Consider the following 12,500-nt stretch of genomic DNA (forward strand, 5'->3'; position numbering starts at 1 on the left):
GGGTCCCAGGCCGGGTCCCTGGTTCCCTGAGGCGGGTATGAGGGTGGACCAAGGTGGGTGTCCACGGCCGGAGCTCTGGTTCTCCGAGCCGGGCAGAGGGTGTGGTGTTGTGGGGGTCCCAGGCCGGGTCCCTGGTTCCCTGAGGCGGGTATGAGGGTGGACCAAGGTGGGTGTCCACGGCCGGAGCTCTGGTTCTCCGAGTCGGGCGGAGGGTGGACCTAGGTGTGGGTCCCTGCCCGGAGCTCTGGTTCTCCGAGTCGGGTGAATCCCTGTCAGGAATTGGGGACTTCATCACATATGATGAAAAATCCCCAATTCTTTACAGGGATTCACCCGCTGAAAATGTCTAAGTCGAAAACAGCATCCCACCTGCAACTTATTTGACGGAGCTCTTTGTGGACAGTTTGATTTTATGCCAATTTTGCATAATTAATATCTGTAATGTACATCAGATCGTTGTGCTATATGACCCCAGAGTATGGAGCCCCAAGTCGGCTTGGTTCCCGAGTTACGCCCGGTCAGATATGGGACTTTGACCGGGTGTATCTCAGAAACCACGCCGACTTGGGGCTCCATACTCCGGGCATGGGGAGGCACCCTTGGGCCCCCCATGACCCCAGAGTATGGAGCCCCAAATCGGCTTGGTTCCTGAGTTATGCTCGGTCAGAGATGGGACTTTGACCGGGTGTATCTCGAAAACCACGCCGACTTGGAGCTCCATACTCCGGGCATGGGGAGGGCCCATAGGGCCCCTTCAGACCCCACCATCCCCAGCTCCTGGGACATTCCGATTCCGAGATACGGCCACTTCCTGTCCAGGTTTGACCGGGCGTATCTCGGAAACCACGCCGAATTGGAGCTCCATACTCTGGGCACAGGGGGGTCTCCTCGAGCACCCCCCACGCCCAGAGTATGGAGCCCCAACTCGGCTTACTTTTATAGTTACGTCCGGTCAAAGTTCCAACTTTTGAGGTGGCGTATCTCTGGAGCCGAGCCGAGTCGGGCCTCCGAACTCTGGGGACGCGGGTCGCCCCCCCACGCCCAGAGTCTGGAGCCCCAAATCGTCCGGTTCCCGGAGCCGGGTAAACGGTGGGACTAACTGGGACTCTCTTAAGGTAGGGTTGACCAGAGTGCATTTGTTTGAACCGGTGTATCTCAGTGCTGAAGCCGAGTTGGGGCTCCATACTCTGGGCACGGGGGGGTCTCATAGTGGTCCCCCCACGCCCAGAGTATGGAGCCCCAACTCGGCTAACTTTTCGAGTTAGGTCCGGTCAAAGTTCCAACTTTGAGGTGGCACATCTCTGGAACCAAGCCGAGTTGGGGCTCCATACTCTGGGCACAGGGGGGTCTCATAGTGGTCCCCCCACGCCCAGAGTATGGAGCCCCAACTCGGCTAACTTTTCGAGTTAGGTCCGGTCAAAGTTCAGAATTTGAGGTGGCACATCTCCGGAACCAAGCCGATTTGGGGCTCCATACGCTGGGCACAGGGGGATGTCCTCGAGCACCCCCCACGCCCACAGTTTGGAGTCCCAACTCGGCTTACTTTTCGAGATACGCCCGGTCAAACCTGGACAGGAAGTGAGCGTATCTCGGGAACCGAGCCGAGTTGGGGCTCCATACGCTGGGCACAGGGGGGTGTCATCGAGCACCCCCCACGCCCGGAGCATGGAGCCCCAACTCGGCTTACTTTTCGAGTTAGGTCCGGTCAAAGTTCAGAATTTGAGGTGGCATATCTCTGGAGCCAAGCCGAGTTGGGGCTCCATACGCGGGGCACAGGGGGGTGTCCTCGAGCACCCCCCACGCCCAGAGTATGGAGCCCCAACTCGGCTTACTTTTCGAGTTAGGTCCGGTCAAAGTTCCAAATTTGAGGTGGCATATCTCTGGAACCAAGCCGAGTTGGGGCTCCGTACGCTGGGCACAGGGGGGTGTCCTCGAGCACCCCCCACGCCCAGAGTTTGGAGTCCCAACTCGGCTTACTTTTCGAGATACGCCCGATCAAACCTGGACAGGAAGTGACCGTATCTCGGGAACCGAGCAGAGTCCGGCCCCCTTACGCCCGGTGTCGGGGGGTCTCGTCGTACTCCCCCCACCCCCAGAGTCCGGAGCCCCAACTCGGCCTCCTCTCCGAGTTACGCCCGGTCGAATCCGGACAGGAAGTGGCCGTATCTCGGGACCGGGAGGTCCCCGGGGTTCGAGACGGCGGGAGAAGTAGGGTCCCCCGGGGTCCCCTCACCACCCGCCGTCCCCGGCCTCTGGGACCCCCCGGTCCCGAGATAGGCCCGGTAACGCGCGAGGGACTTTTTGAAAAAGCGGCCCGTATCTCGGGAAGGGGAGGTCCCAGAGTCTCGCCCTTTCGGGGGTCGGGGGATCCCTCCGGGCCCCCTCTGACCCAGCCTCCCCGGGCCCCTGGGACCTTTCCTTCCGAGGCGCGCGCCGTCCCGTCGGGCCACTTTTCTCCGGGACCGGGGGGCACCGGAGCTCCGGGGCGGGCTCGTCGGAAGGGGCCCACCGAGACCCTACTTTGACCCGAGTTTGGAGTCTCTAGGCGGCCGGGTCCCCGAGCCACAGCCGCCCAAAGTCGGTGCCCTTTTCCCGGTCCGAAAAACGCCTCAGAGTCCAAAACCTGCAGTGGGCCGGGACTTCCGGGGCCCCTGAGGCTCTGGCGGCGGTCCCGGGAAGGTTCACCTTTCTCGGGCACGGTCAGGTCGCCCCCGCGGTCCCGGGAGTCCCGTCGGAGACGTGGGTGTCAGCCACGAGCGCAGCGTGGTGGGGAAATTTTTTGTTTTTCGCGAATATCTCGACAAGCACGCGGCGAAAAAATTCCAAACTCGGGTCGCTCGTAGGGCTCGAGGGGGCCTATCCAACGAGCCCACCCACGTCCCCGAGGGCCGTCGGGCCAGGGAGTTACGCCCGGTCAAAGGCGCACCTTTACGGGCTTATATCTCGGGAACCCCCGGCCCAATATTCCCCAAACTCTAATAGATCGTAGTGCCGGACGAGGCCTTTCGAAAGAGCCCACCCCCGAGGTCCAACTCGCCCGGGTCCCCGAGTTACAGCCGTCCAAAGTCGGGGGTCCCAGCGAACGGCGATCCCGTAGGGGGCGCTCCCGAGGCCCGTCACTCCAGGGTTCGAGCAAGGGCCCTACTGGGACCCCCTCACCCGAATTTGAGCTCTCTGGGTCTTCGCGTTCCCGAGATACGGGCGATTTTGTTCCGAGGCCGTGACGTCATCGGCGGCCGCCATTTTGAAGCGCGCCCGGTGGTTTTCGGCCGATATCTCCGCGAAAACACCACCAAAATTCACCAAACCGGTACCGTTTTGTTCGTCTCGACTAGACGCTTCCAACGAGCTCGGTGCCCGCCGAATCCGTCGAGTTTTCGCCGAGATATTCGCGTTTTTCGCTTTCGCGGCGCTGTATCTCGGGCCCCCGGGGGCCCCCGGAGCTGCGGGTGGTCTCGTTGGAAAGCTCTCGTCCCGCTCTAAACACGATAAAAATTTGGCGTCGATCGGACGCGGCTTCGCCGAGTTACGGCCGTTTAAAGCCGTTTGCAGTGGGTTACCATCCTGCAAACTGCAGGCGCTCGTCGGCGGCCCGCCCGCGGGCCGAGCTCGGTGCTTCATACCCGGCTTAAAGCGCCCAGCCCCGCGGTTCTGGAGGAACTGCCGGAGCAAAGGGTGTCCTGCAACGAGCCATTTGGGTTATGGGGAGAAGGGGAGTGTGTGTGTGTGTGTGTGTGTGCGCGCGCGCTTGCCCCCCTTTCTCCCTGGGAGCGTGGCTTGGCCCTGGGGGCTCGTCTCTCCACGGAGGTCTCTCGCCCGCCCCGGGTGGCTCGATCCCTGGGCACGGCTCGGTCCTCCTCGGTGGGGTTGGCTGAGCTCCAGAGCCGAGCTCGCTCCAAAACCTAAGTGCCAAACGTTGGCGGTGACCGGAAGACCCAGGCGCTCGGTCCTTCCCGACCAGCCCCGAAGAGGTCGGTCCGTCCTGGGCCAGACGCAGGTTCGCCCGCCGCCCCGGGTGCCTCGTCTGGAGCCGAGACGGTCCTAAAACTGACCACAGGGGTTGTATGGCGAGGGAGTGTGGTGGAGGCACACACACACACACACACACACACACACACACACACACACACACCACCACCACCCTCGGAGGGCCTCCAGGAGCAATCCAATCCAAGCCCAGCCAGGAGGCACTCTGGGTGGGATAAAATCTGAATTGTGCCAGTGCCATGGAGCTCTGGAGGGAGAGGGCCTCCAGGAGCAATCCAAGCCCAGCCCAGGTGGCACTCTGGTTGGGTGGGATAAAATCTGAATTTTGCCAGTGCCATGGAGCTCTGGAGGGACAGGGCCTCCAGGAGCAATCCAAGCCCAGCCAGGTGGCACTCTGGTTGGGTGGGATAAAATCTGAATTTTGCCAGTGCCATGGAGCTCTGGAGGGAGAGGGCCTCCAGGAGCAATCCAAGCCCAGCCCAGGTGGCACTCTGGTTGGGTGGGATAAAATCTGAATTTTGCCAGTGCCATGGAGCTCTGGAGGGACAGGGCCTCCAGGAGCAATCCAAGCCCAGCCAGGAGGCACTCTGGTTGGGTGGGATAAAATCTGAATTTTGCCAGTGCCATGGAGCTCTGGAGGGAGAGGGCCTCCAGGAGCAATCCAAGCCCAGCCCAGGTGGCACTCTGGTTGGGTGGGATAAAATCTGAATTTTGCCAGTGCCATGGAGCTCTGGAGGGACAGGGCCTCCAGGAGCAATCCAAGCCCAGCCAGGTGGCACTCTGGTTGGGTGGGATAAAATCTGAATTTTGCCAGTGCCATGGAGCTCTGGAGGGAGAGGGCCTCCAGGAGCAATCCAAGCCCAGCCCAGGTGGCACTCTGGTTGGGTGGGATAAAATCTGAATTTTGCCAGTGCCATGGAGCTCTGGAGGGACAGGGCCTCCAGGAGCAATCCAAGCCCAGCCAGGTGGCACTCTGGTTGGGTGGGATAAAATCTGAATTTTGCCAGTGCCATGGAGCTCTGGAGGGAGAGGGCCTCCAGGAGCAATCCAAGCCCAGCCCAGGTGGCACTCTGGTTGGGTGGGATAAAATCTGAATTTTGCCAGTGCCATGGAGCTCTGGAGGGACAGGGCCTCCAGGAGCAATCCAAGCCCAGCCAGGTGGCACTCTGGTTGGGTGGGATAAAATCTGAATTTTGCCAGTGCCATGGAGCTCTGGAGGGAGAGGGCCTCCAGGAGCAATCCAAGCCCAGCCCAGGTGGCACTCTGGTTGGGTGGGATAAAATCTGAATTTTGCCAGTGCCATGGAGCTCTGGAGGGACAGGGCCTCCAGGAGCAATCCAAGCCCAGCCCAGGTGGCACTCTGGTTGGGTGGGATAAAATCTGAATTTTGCCAGTGCCATGGAGCTCTGGAGGGAGAGGGCCTCCAGGAGCAATCCAAGCCCAGCCCAGGTGGCACTCTGGTTGGGTGGGATAAAATCTGAATTTTGCCAGTGCCATGGAGCTCTGGAGGGAGAGGGCCTCCAGGAGCAATCCAAGCCCAGCCCAGGTGGCACTCTGGTTGGGTGGGATAAAATCTGAATTTTGCCAGTGCCATGGAGCCCTGGAGGGAGAGGGCCTCCAGGAGCAATCCAAGCCCAGCCCAGGTGGCACTCTGGTTGGGTGGGATAAAATCTGAATTTTGCCAGTGCCATGGAGCCCTGGAGGGAGAGGGCCTCCGGGAGCAATCCAAGCCCAGCCAGGTGGCACCCTGGCTGGGGAGGGAGGTTGAAAATGACCGAGTTGGATCACTGGGAGTCCTGAGCACCAGGGCCCCTTCAAGGCAGAGAGCAAAGCCAGAGAGACTGCACTCTGGCTGGGGAGTAACTGGAAAAAACATGAAACATCCAGGAAGAGACGGGCTGATTTTCTAAAAATCTGAATCCCAGGTGAGGTGCAGCTCTCCTGGGCACGAATAAAAGCTCAAATGCCAGGCTTTAAACATGACAGAGTCCACGATGTTGCTGTGGTCTGAAAGCTCCAGGGCCTTCAAGGCAGTGGACCAAGCCGGAGAGGTTGCACTCTGGCTGGGTGAGCGAGTTCAATCTCCGCCACGGTGGAGCTCTTAAAACCATGAAACCTCCAGGAAAAGACGGGCTGATTTTCCTCTAATGTCCATCCCAGGGTGGGTGCACCTCTCCTGGGCACGAATAAAGCCCAAAGCCCATGGAGAAAATGACCCTGAAACCAAGCTCTCGAAAATGACAAAGTCCAAAAAAGTTGCGGCTCTTTCAGAGCTCCATGCTCTCGGACCTCACTGGGAAGCCCAGGGAGGGTGGACCGTCCTGGGCAAGAGTCAGATTCGCCCGCCCTCCCTGGAGCTCCGTATGGAGCAAAGACGGTCTTAAAACGTCCCTTTGGGCTTCTGTAGAGGAGACAAGCTCTTTCAAATGACAGAGTCCACGATGTTGCTGTGGTCTGACAGCTCCAGGGCCTTCAAGGCAGTGGACCAAGCCGGAGAGGTTGCACTCTGGCTGGGTGAGCGAGTTCAATCTCCGCCAAGGTGGAGCTCTTAAAACCATGAAACCTCCAGGAAAAGACGGGCTGATTTTCCTCTAATGTCCATCCCAGGGTCGGTGCATCTCTCCTGGACACGAATAAAGCCCAAAGCCCATGGAGAAAATGACCCTGAAGCCAAGCTCTCGAAAATGACAAAGTCCAAAAAGTTGCGGTGCGTTCAGAGCTCCATGCTCTAAGACCTCATTGGCCGACCCAGGGAGGGTGCACCGTCCTGGGCAAGAGTCAGATTCGCCCGCCCTCCCTGGAGCTCCGTATGGAGCAAAGACGGTCCTAAAACGTCCCTTTGGGCTTCTGTAGAGGAGACAAGCTCTTTCAAATGACAGAGTCCACGATGTTGCTGTGGTCTGAAAGCTCCAGGGCCTTCAAGGCAGTGGACCAAGCCGGAGAGGTTGCACTCTGGCTGGGTGAGCGAGTTCAATCTCCGCCAAGGTGGAGCTCTTAAAACCATGAAACCTCCAGGAAAAGACGGGCTGATTTTCCTCTAATGTCCATCCCAGGGTGGGTGCATCTCTCCTGGACACGAATAAAGCCCAAAGCCCATGGAGAAAATGACCCTGAAGCCAAGCTCTCGAAAATGACAAAGTCCAAAAAGTTGCGGTGCGTTCAGAGCTCCATGCTCTAAGACCTCATTGGCCGACCCAGGGAGGGTGCACCGTCCTGGGCAAGAGTCAGATTCGCCCGCCCTCCCTGGAGCTCCGTGTGGAGCAAAGACGGTCTTAAAACGTCCCTTCGGGCTTCTGTAGAGGAGACAAGCTCTTACAAATGACAGAGTCCACGATGTTGCTGTGGTCTGAAAGCTCCAGGGCCTTCAAGGCAGTGGACCAAGCCGGAGAGGTTGCACTCTGGCTGGGTGAGCGAGTTCAATCTCCGCCAAGGTGGAGCTCTTAAAACCATGAAACCTCCAGGAAAAGACGGGCTAATTTTCCTCTAATGTCCATCCCAGGGTGGGTGCATCTCTCCTGGACACGAATAAAGCCCAAAGCCCATGGAGAAAATGACCCTGAAGCCAAGCTCTCGAAAATGACAAAGTCCAAAAAGTTGCGGTGCGTTCAGAGCTCCATGCTCTAAGACCTCATTGGCCGACCCAGGGAGGGTGCACCGTCCTGGGCAAGAGTCAGATTCGCCCGCCCTCCCTGGAGCTCCGTGTGGAGCAAAGACGGTCTTAAAACGTCCCTTCGGGCTTCTGTAGAGGAGACAAGCTCTTACAAATGACAGAGTCCACGATGTTGCTGTGGTCTGAAAGCTCCAGGGCCTTCAAGGCAGTGGACCAAGCCGGAGAGGTTGCACTCTGGCTGGGTGAGCGAGTTCAATCTCCGCCAAGGTGGAGCTCTTAAAACCATGAAACCTCCAGGAAAAGACGGGCTGATTTTCCTCTAATGTCCATCCCAGGGTGGGTGCATCTCTCCTGGACACGAATAAAGCCCAAAGCCCATGGAGAAAATGACCCTGAAGCCAAGCTCTCGAAAATGACAAAGTCCAAAAAGTTGCGGTGCGTTCAGAGCTCCATGCTCTAAGACCTCATTGGCCGACCCAGGGAGGGTGCACCGTCCTGGGCAAGAGTCAGATTCGCCCGCCCTCCCTGGAGCTCCGTGTGGAGCAAAGACGGTCTTAATACGTCCCTTCGGGCTTCTGTAGAGGAGACAAGCTCTTACAAATGACAGAGTCCACGATGTTGCTGTGGTCTGAAAGCTCCAGGGCCTTCAAGGCAGTGGACCAAGCCGGAGAGGTTGCACTCTGGCTGGGTGAGCGAGTTCAATCTCCGCCAAGGTGGAGCTCTTAAAACCATGAAACCTCCAGGAAAAGACGGGCTGATTTTCCTCTAATGTCCATCCCAGGGTGGGTGCATCTCTCCTGGACACGAATAAAGCCCAAAGCCCATGGAGAAAATGACCCTGAAGCCAAGCTCTCGAAAATGACAAAGTCCAAAAAGTTGCGGTGCGTTCAGAGCTCCATGCTCTAAGACCTCATTGGCCGACCCAGGGAGGGTGCACCGTCCTAGGCAAGAGTCAGATTCGCCCGCCCTCCCTGGAGCTCCGTGTGGAGCAAAGACGGTCTTAAAACGTCCCTTCGGGCTTCTGTAGAGGAGACAAGCTCTTACAAATGACAGAGTCCACGATGTTGCTGTGGTCTGAAAGCTCCAGGGCCTTCAAGGCAGTGGACCAAGCCGGAGAGGTTGCACTCTGGCTGGGTGAGCGAGTTAAATCTCCGCCAAGGTGGAGCTCTTAAAACCATGAAACCTCCAGGAAAAGACGGGCTGATTTTCCTCTAATGTCCATCCCAGGGTGGGTGCATCTCTCCTGGGCACGAATAAAGCTCAAACGCCCACGGTGGAATGCCGAGCTTTAAAAATGACAGAGTCCACGATGTTGCTGTGGACTGAAAGCTCCAGGGCCTTCAAGGCAGTGGACCAAGCCGGAGAGGTTGCACTCTGGCTGGGTGAGCGAGTTCAATCTCCGCCACGGTGGAGCTCTTAAATACATGAAACCTCCAGGAAAAGTCGGGCCCGTTCTTCTGAAAAAGTCCTTCCCAGGCAAAGCGCACCTCTCCTGGGCACGAATAAAGCCCAAAGCCCATGGAGAAAATGACCCTGAAACCAAGCTCTTGAAAATGACAAAGTCCAAAAAAGTTGCGGTGCGTTCAGAGCTCCATGCTCTCGGACCTCACTGGGAAGCCCAGGGAGGGTGGACCGTCCTGGGCCAGAGTCATATTCGCCCGCCCTCCCTGGAGCTCATATTGGAGCAAAGACGGTCCTAAAACGGCCCTTCGGGCTTCTGTGGAGGAGACAAGCTCTTACAAATGACAGAGTCCACGATGTTGCTGTGGTCTCAAAGCTCCAGGGCCTTCAAGGCAGTGGACCAAGCCGGAGAGGCTGCACTCTGGCTGGGTGAGCGAGTTCAATCTCCGCCACGGCGGAGCTCTTAAAAACATGAAACCTCCAGGAAAAGACGGGCCCGTTCTTCTGAAAAAGTCCATCCCAGGCAAAGCGCACCTCTCCCGGGCACGAATAAAGCCCAAAGCCCGTGGAGAAAATGACCCTGAAGCCAAGCTCTTGAAAATGACAAAGTCCAAAAAAGTTGCGGTGCGTTCAGAGCTCCATGCTCTACGACCTCATTGGCCGTCCCAGGGAGGGTGCACCGTCCTGGGCAAGAGTCAGATTCCCCCGCCCTCCCTGGAGCTCTGTGTGGAGCAAAGACGGTCCTAAAACGTCCCTTCAGGCTTTTGTAGAGGAGGTGGAGAAGCCTTCCTGGGCACGAAGCAAGCTCAAACGCCCATGGCGGGCTTGACTCTGGAGTCAAATTCGAAAAAAATTGACCGAGTCCAAAAAGTTGCTGTGGGTTCAAAGCTCCATGCTCTACGACCTCCCTGGCTAGCCCAGGGAGGGTGCACCGTCCTGGGCCAGAGTCAGATTCGCCCGCCACCCGCTGGAGCTCCATCTGGAGAAAAGACGGTCCTGAAACGGACCTTCGGGGCTTTATCGGGGAAGGGAAGTAGAGCGGTGGAGGGCACGCACAACCCATGAACAGACCGTCGTGAGCCCCGCTCGGAGTCTCTCTGCGTGGGTATAAAAATACAGATTACACAGTGCGCTCGGTGGAGCTCTGGAAGTCCTGGTGGGAGACGGCCCCCAGGGGAAAAAAAAGCCCGGCCGGGGTGTGCTCTGGCTGGGGAGAGAAAGAATTCAATCTCCACCGCGGGGGTGGATCACTGCATGTACGAAACATCCAGGAAAATGACGGCTGCTGGTTTACTTCTCTAAGTGCTTCCCAGGAAGGGTGCAGCCTTCCTGGGCACGAATCGAATCCAAAGCCCCCATGGCGGGCATGACTCTGGAGTCAAAAGGTTGCTGTGGGTTCAGAGCTTCCATGGTATCAGACCTTTCTGGCCATCCCAGGGAGGGTGCGCCGTCCTGGTTCAGATTCAGATTCGCCCCCAACCCCTGGAGCTCCTTCTGGAGAAAAGATGGTCCTGAAACGGACCTTGGGGTCTTTATCGGGGAGGGGAAGTAATGCGGTGGAGGGCACACAGAACCCATTAACAGACCTCCGTGAGCCCCCCGCTCAGAGTCTCTCTGCTTGGGTATAAAAATCCAGATTACACAGTGCGCACGGTGGAGCTCTGGAAGTCCTGGTGGGACCCCCAGGGAAAAAAAATAAAAGCCCGGCCGGGGTACGCTCTGACTGGGGAGAGAAATAATTCAATCTCCAACCGCGGCGGTGGATCTCTGCATGTACGAAACCTCCAGGAAAATGACGGCTGCTGGTTTTCTTCTCTAAATGCATCCCAGGAAGGGTGCAGACTTCCTGGGCACAAATCAAGCTCAAAGTCCCCTTGGCGGGCCTGACTCTGGAGTCAAATTTGAAAAATTGACAGAGTCCAAAATGTTGCCGTGTGATCAGAGCTCCACGATCTCAGAACCTCCCTGGCCATCCCAGGGAGGGTGCGCCGTCCTGGGTCAGATTCAGATTCGCTCCCCACCCCTGGAGCTCCTTCTGGAGAAAAGACGGTCTTAAAACGGACCTTGGGGTCTTTATCGGGAAGGGGAAGTAGTGCGGTGGAGGGCACACAGAACCCATTAACAGACCTCCGTGAGCCCCCCGCTCAGAGTCTCTCTGCTTGGGTATAAAAATCCAGATTACACAGTGCGCACGGTGGAGCTCTGGAAGTCCTGGTGGGACCCCCAGGGAAAAAAATAAAAGCCCGGCCGGGGTACGCTCTGACTGGGGAGAGAAATAATTCAATCTCCACCGCGGCGGTGGATCTCTGCATGTACGAAACCTCCAGGAAAATGACGGCTGCTGGTTTTCTTCCCTAACTGCATCCCAGGAAGGGTGCAGACTTCCTGGGCACTAATCAAGCTCAAAGTCCCCTTGGCGGGCCTGACTCTGGAGTCAAATTTGAAAAATTGACAAGAGTCCAAAATGTTGCCGTGTGATCAGAGCTCCACGATCTCAGAACCTCCCTGGCCATCCCAGGGAGGGTGCGCCGTCCTGGGTCAGATTCAGATTCGCTCCACACCCCTGGAGCTCCTTCTGGAGAAAAGACGGTCCTAAAACGGACCTTGGGGTCTTTATCGGGAGAGGGGAAGTAGTGCGGTGGAGGGCACACAGAACCCATTAACAGACCACCATGAGCCCCCCGCTCAGAGTCTCTCTGCTTGGGTATAAAATCCAGATTACACAGTGCGCGCGGTGGAGCTCTGGAAGTCCTGGTGGGAGAGGGCCCCCAGGAAAAAAAAAAAGCCCGGTCATGTTGCGCTGGGGAGAGAAAGAATTCAATCACCACCGCGGCGGTGGATCTCTGCATGTACGAAACCTCCAGGAAAATGACGGCTGCTGGTTTTCTTCTCTAACTGCATCCCAGGAAGGGTGCAGACTTCCTGGGCACGAATCAAGCTCAAAGTCCCCTTGGCGGGCCTGACTCTGGAGTCAAATTTGAAAAAGTGAGAACCGTGGTGGTCAGACCGGGTTGGGAAACGATCTGACCCAGCCCAGATAAAGTGCACTCTGTGCGGGCGAGACTTCCAGGAAACGCGCGGGTCTGGTTTGGACACCCAGACTCTCCTCGGACAAGGTAACGGTAGACGGGCGCCTCCGGGTTGCCTGGGGCCCGGAGGGGTGCACCCTCTCCTTCGGGCCGTCGCTGTCAGGGTTGACTGGTCGATTGGAACTTTGGACGCGCCTGGGGACGGCCCCTGCCCGGTCGCGAGACCGCTATGGGCAGCTTGCTCCTCCCCGCTTTGCGCGTCGACTCGAGACGCGGCCTCCCTCCGGGGAAAGCAGGCCGCGTCGACCTCGGGAGACTCAGATGGCCCGTCTGAAAACGGATGTCCGCAGCGGTGACGTCGGGACCGTCGTCAGGCTTTGACGGTTGGCGGGGTTTCGTTGGGGGCCCCCCATCACGGCACAGAGCCTGACTTCGCCCCGCGCCTCCCACCCGCTTTGAAAAGCACCCTTCCC

The sequence above is a fragment of the Siphateles boraxobius genome, unplaced genomic scaffold (assembly GCF_051911475.1).
Source record: "Siphateles boraxobius isolate OS27281-9 unplaced genomic scaffold, OSU_SipBor_1 245, whole genome shotgun sequence".
In the NCBI taxonomy this organism is placed as follows: Eukaryota; Metazoa; Chordata; class Actinopteri; order Cypriniformes; family Leuciscidae; genus Siphateles; species Siphateles boraxobius.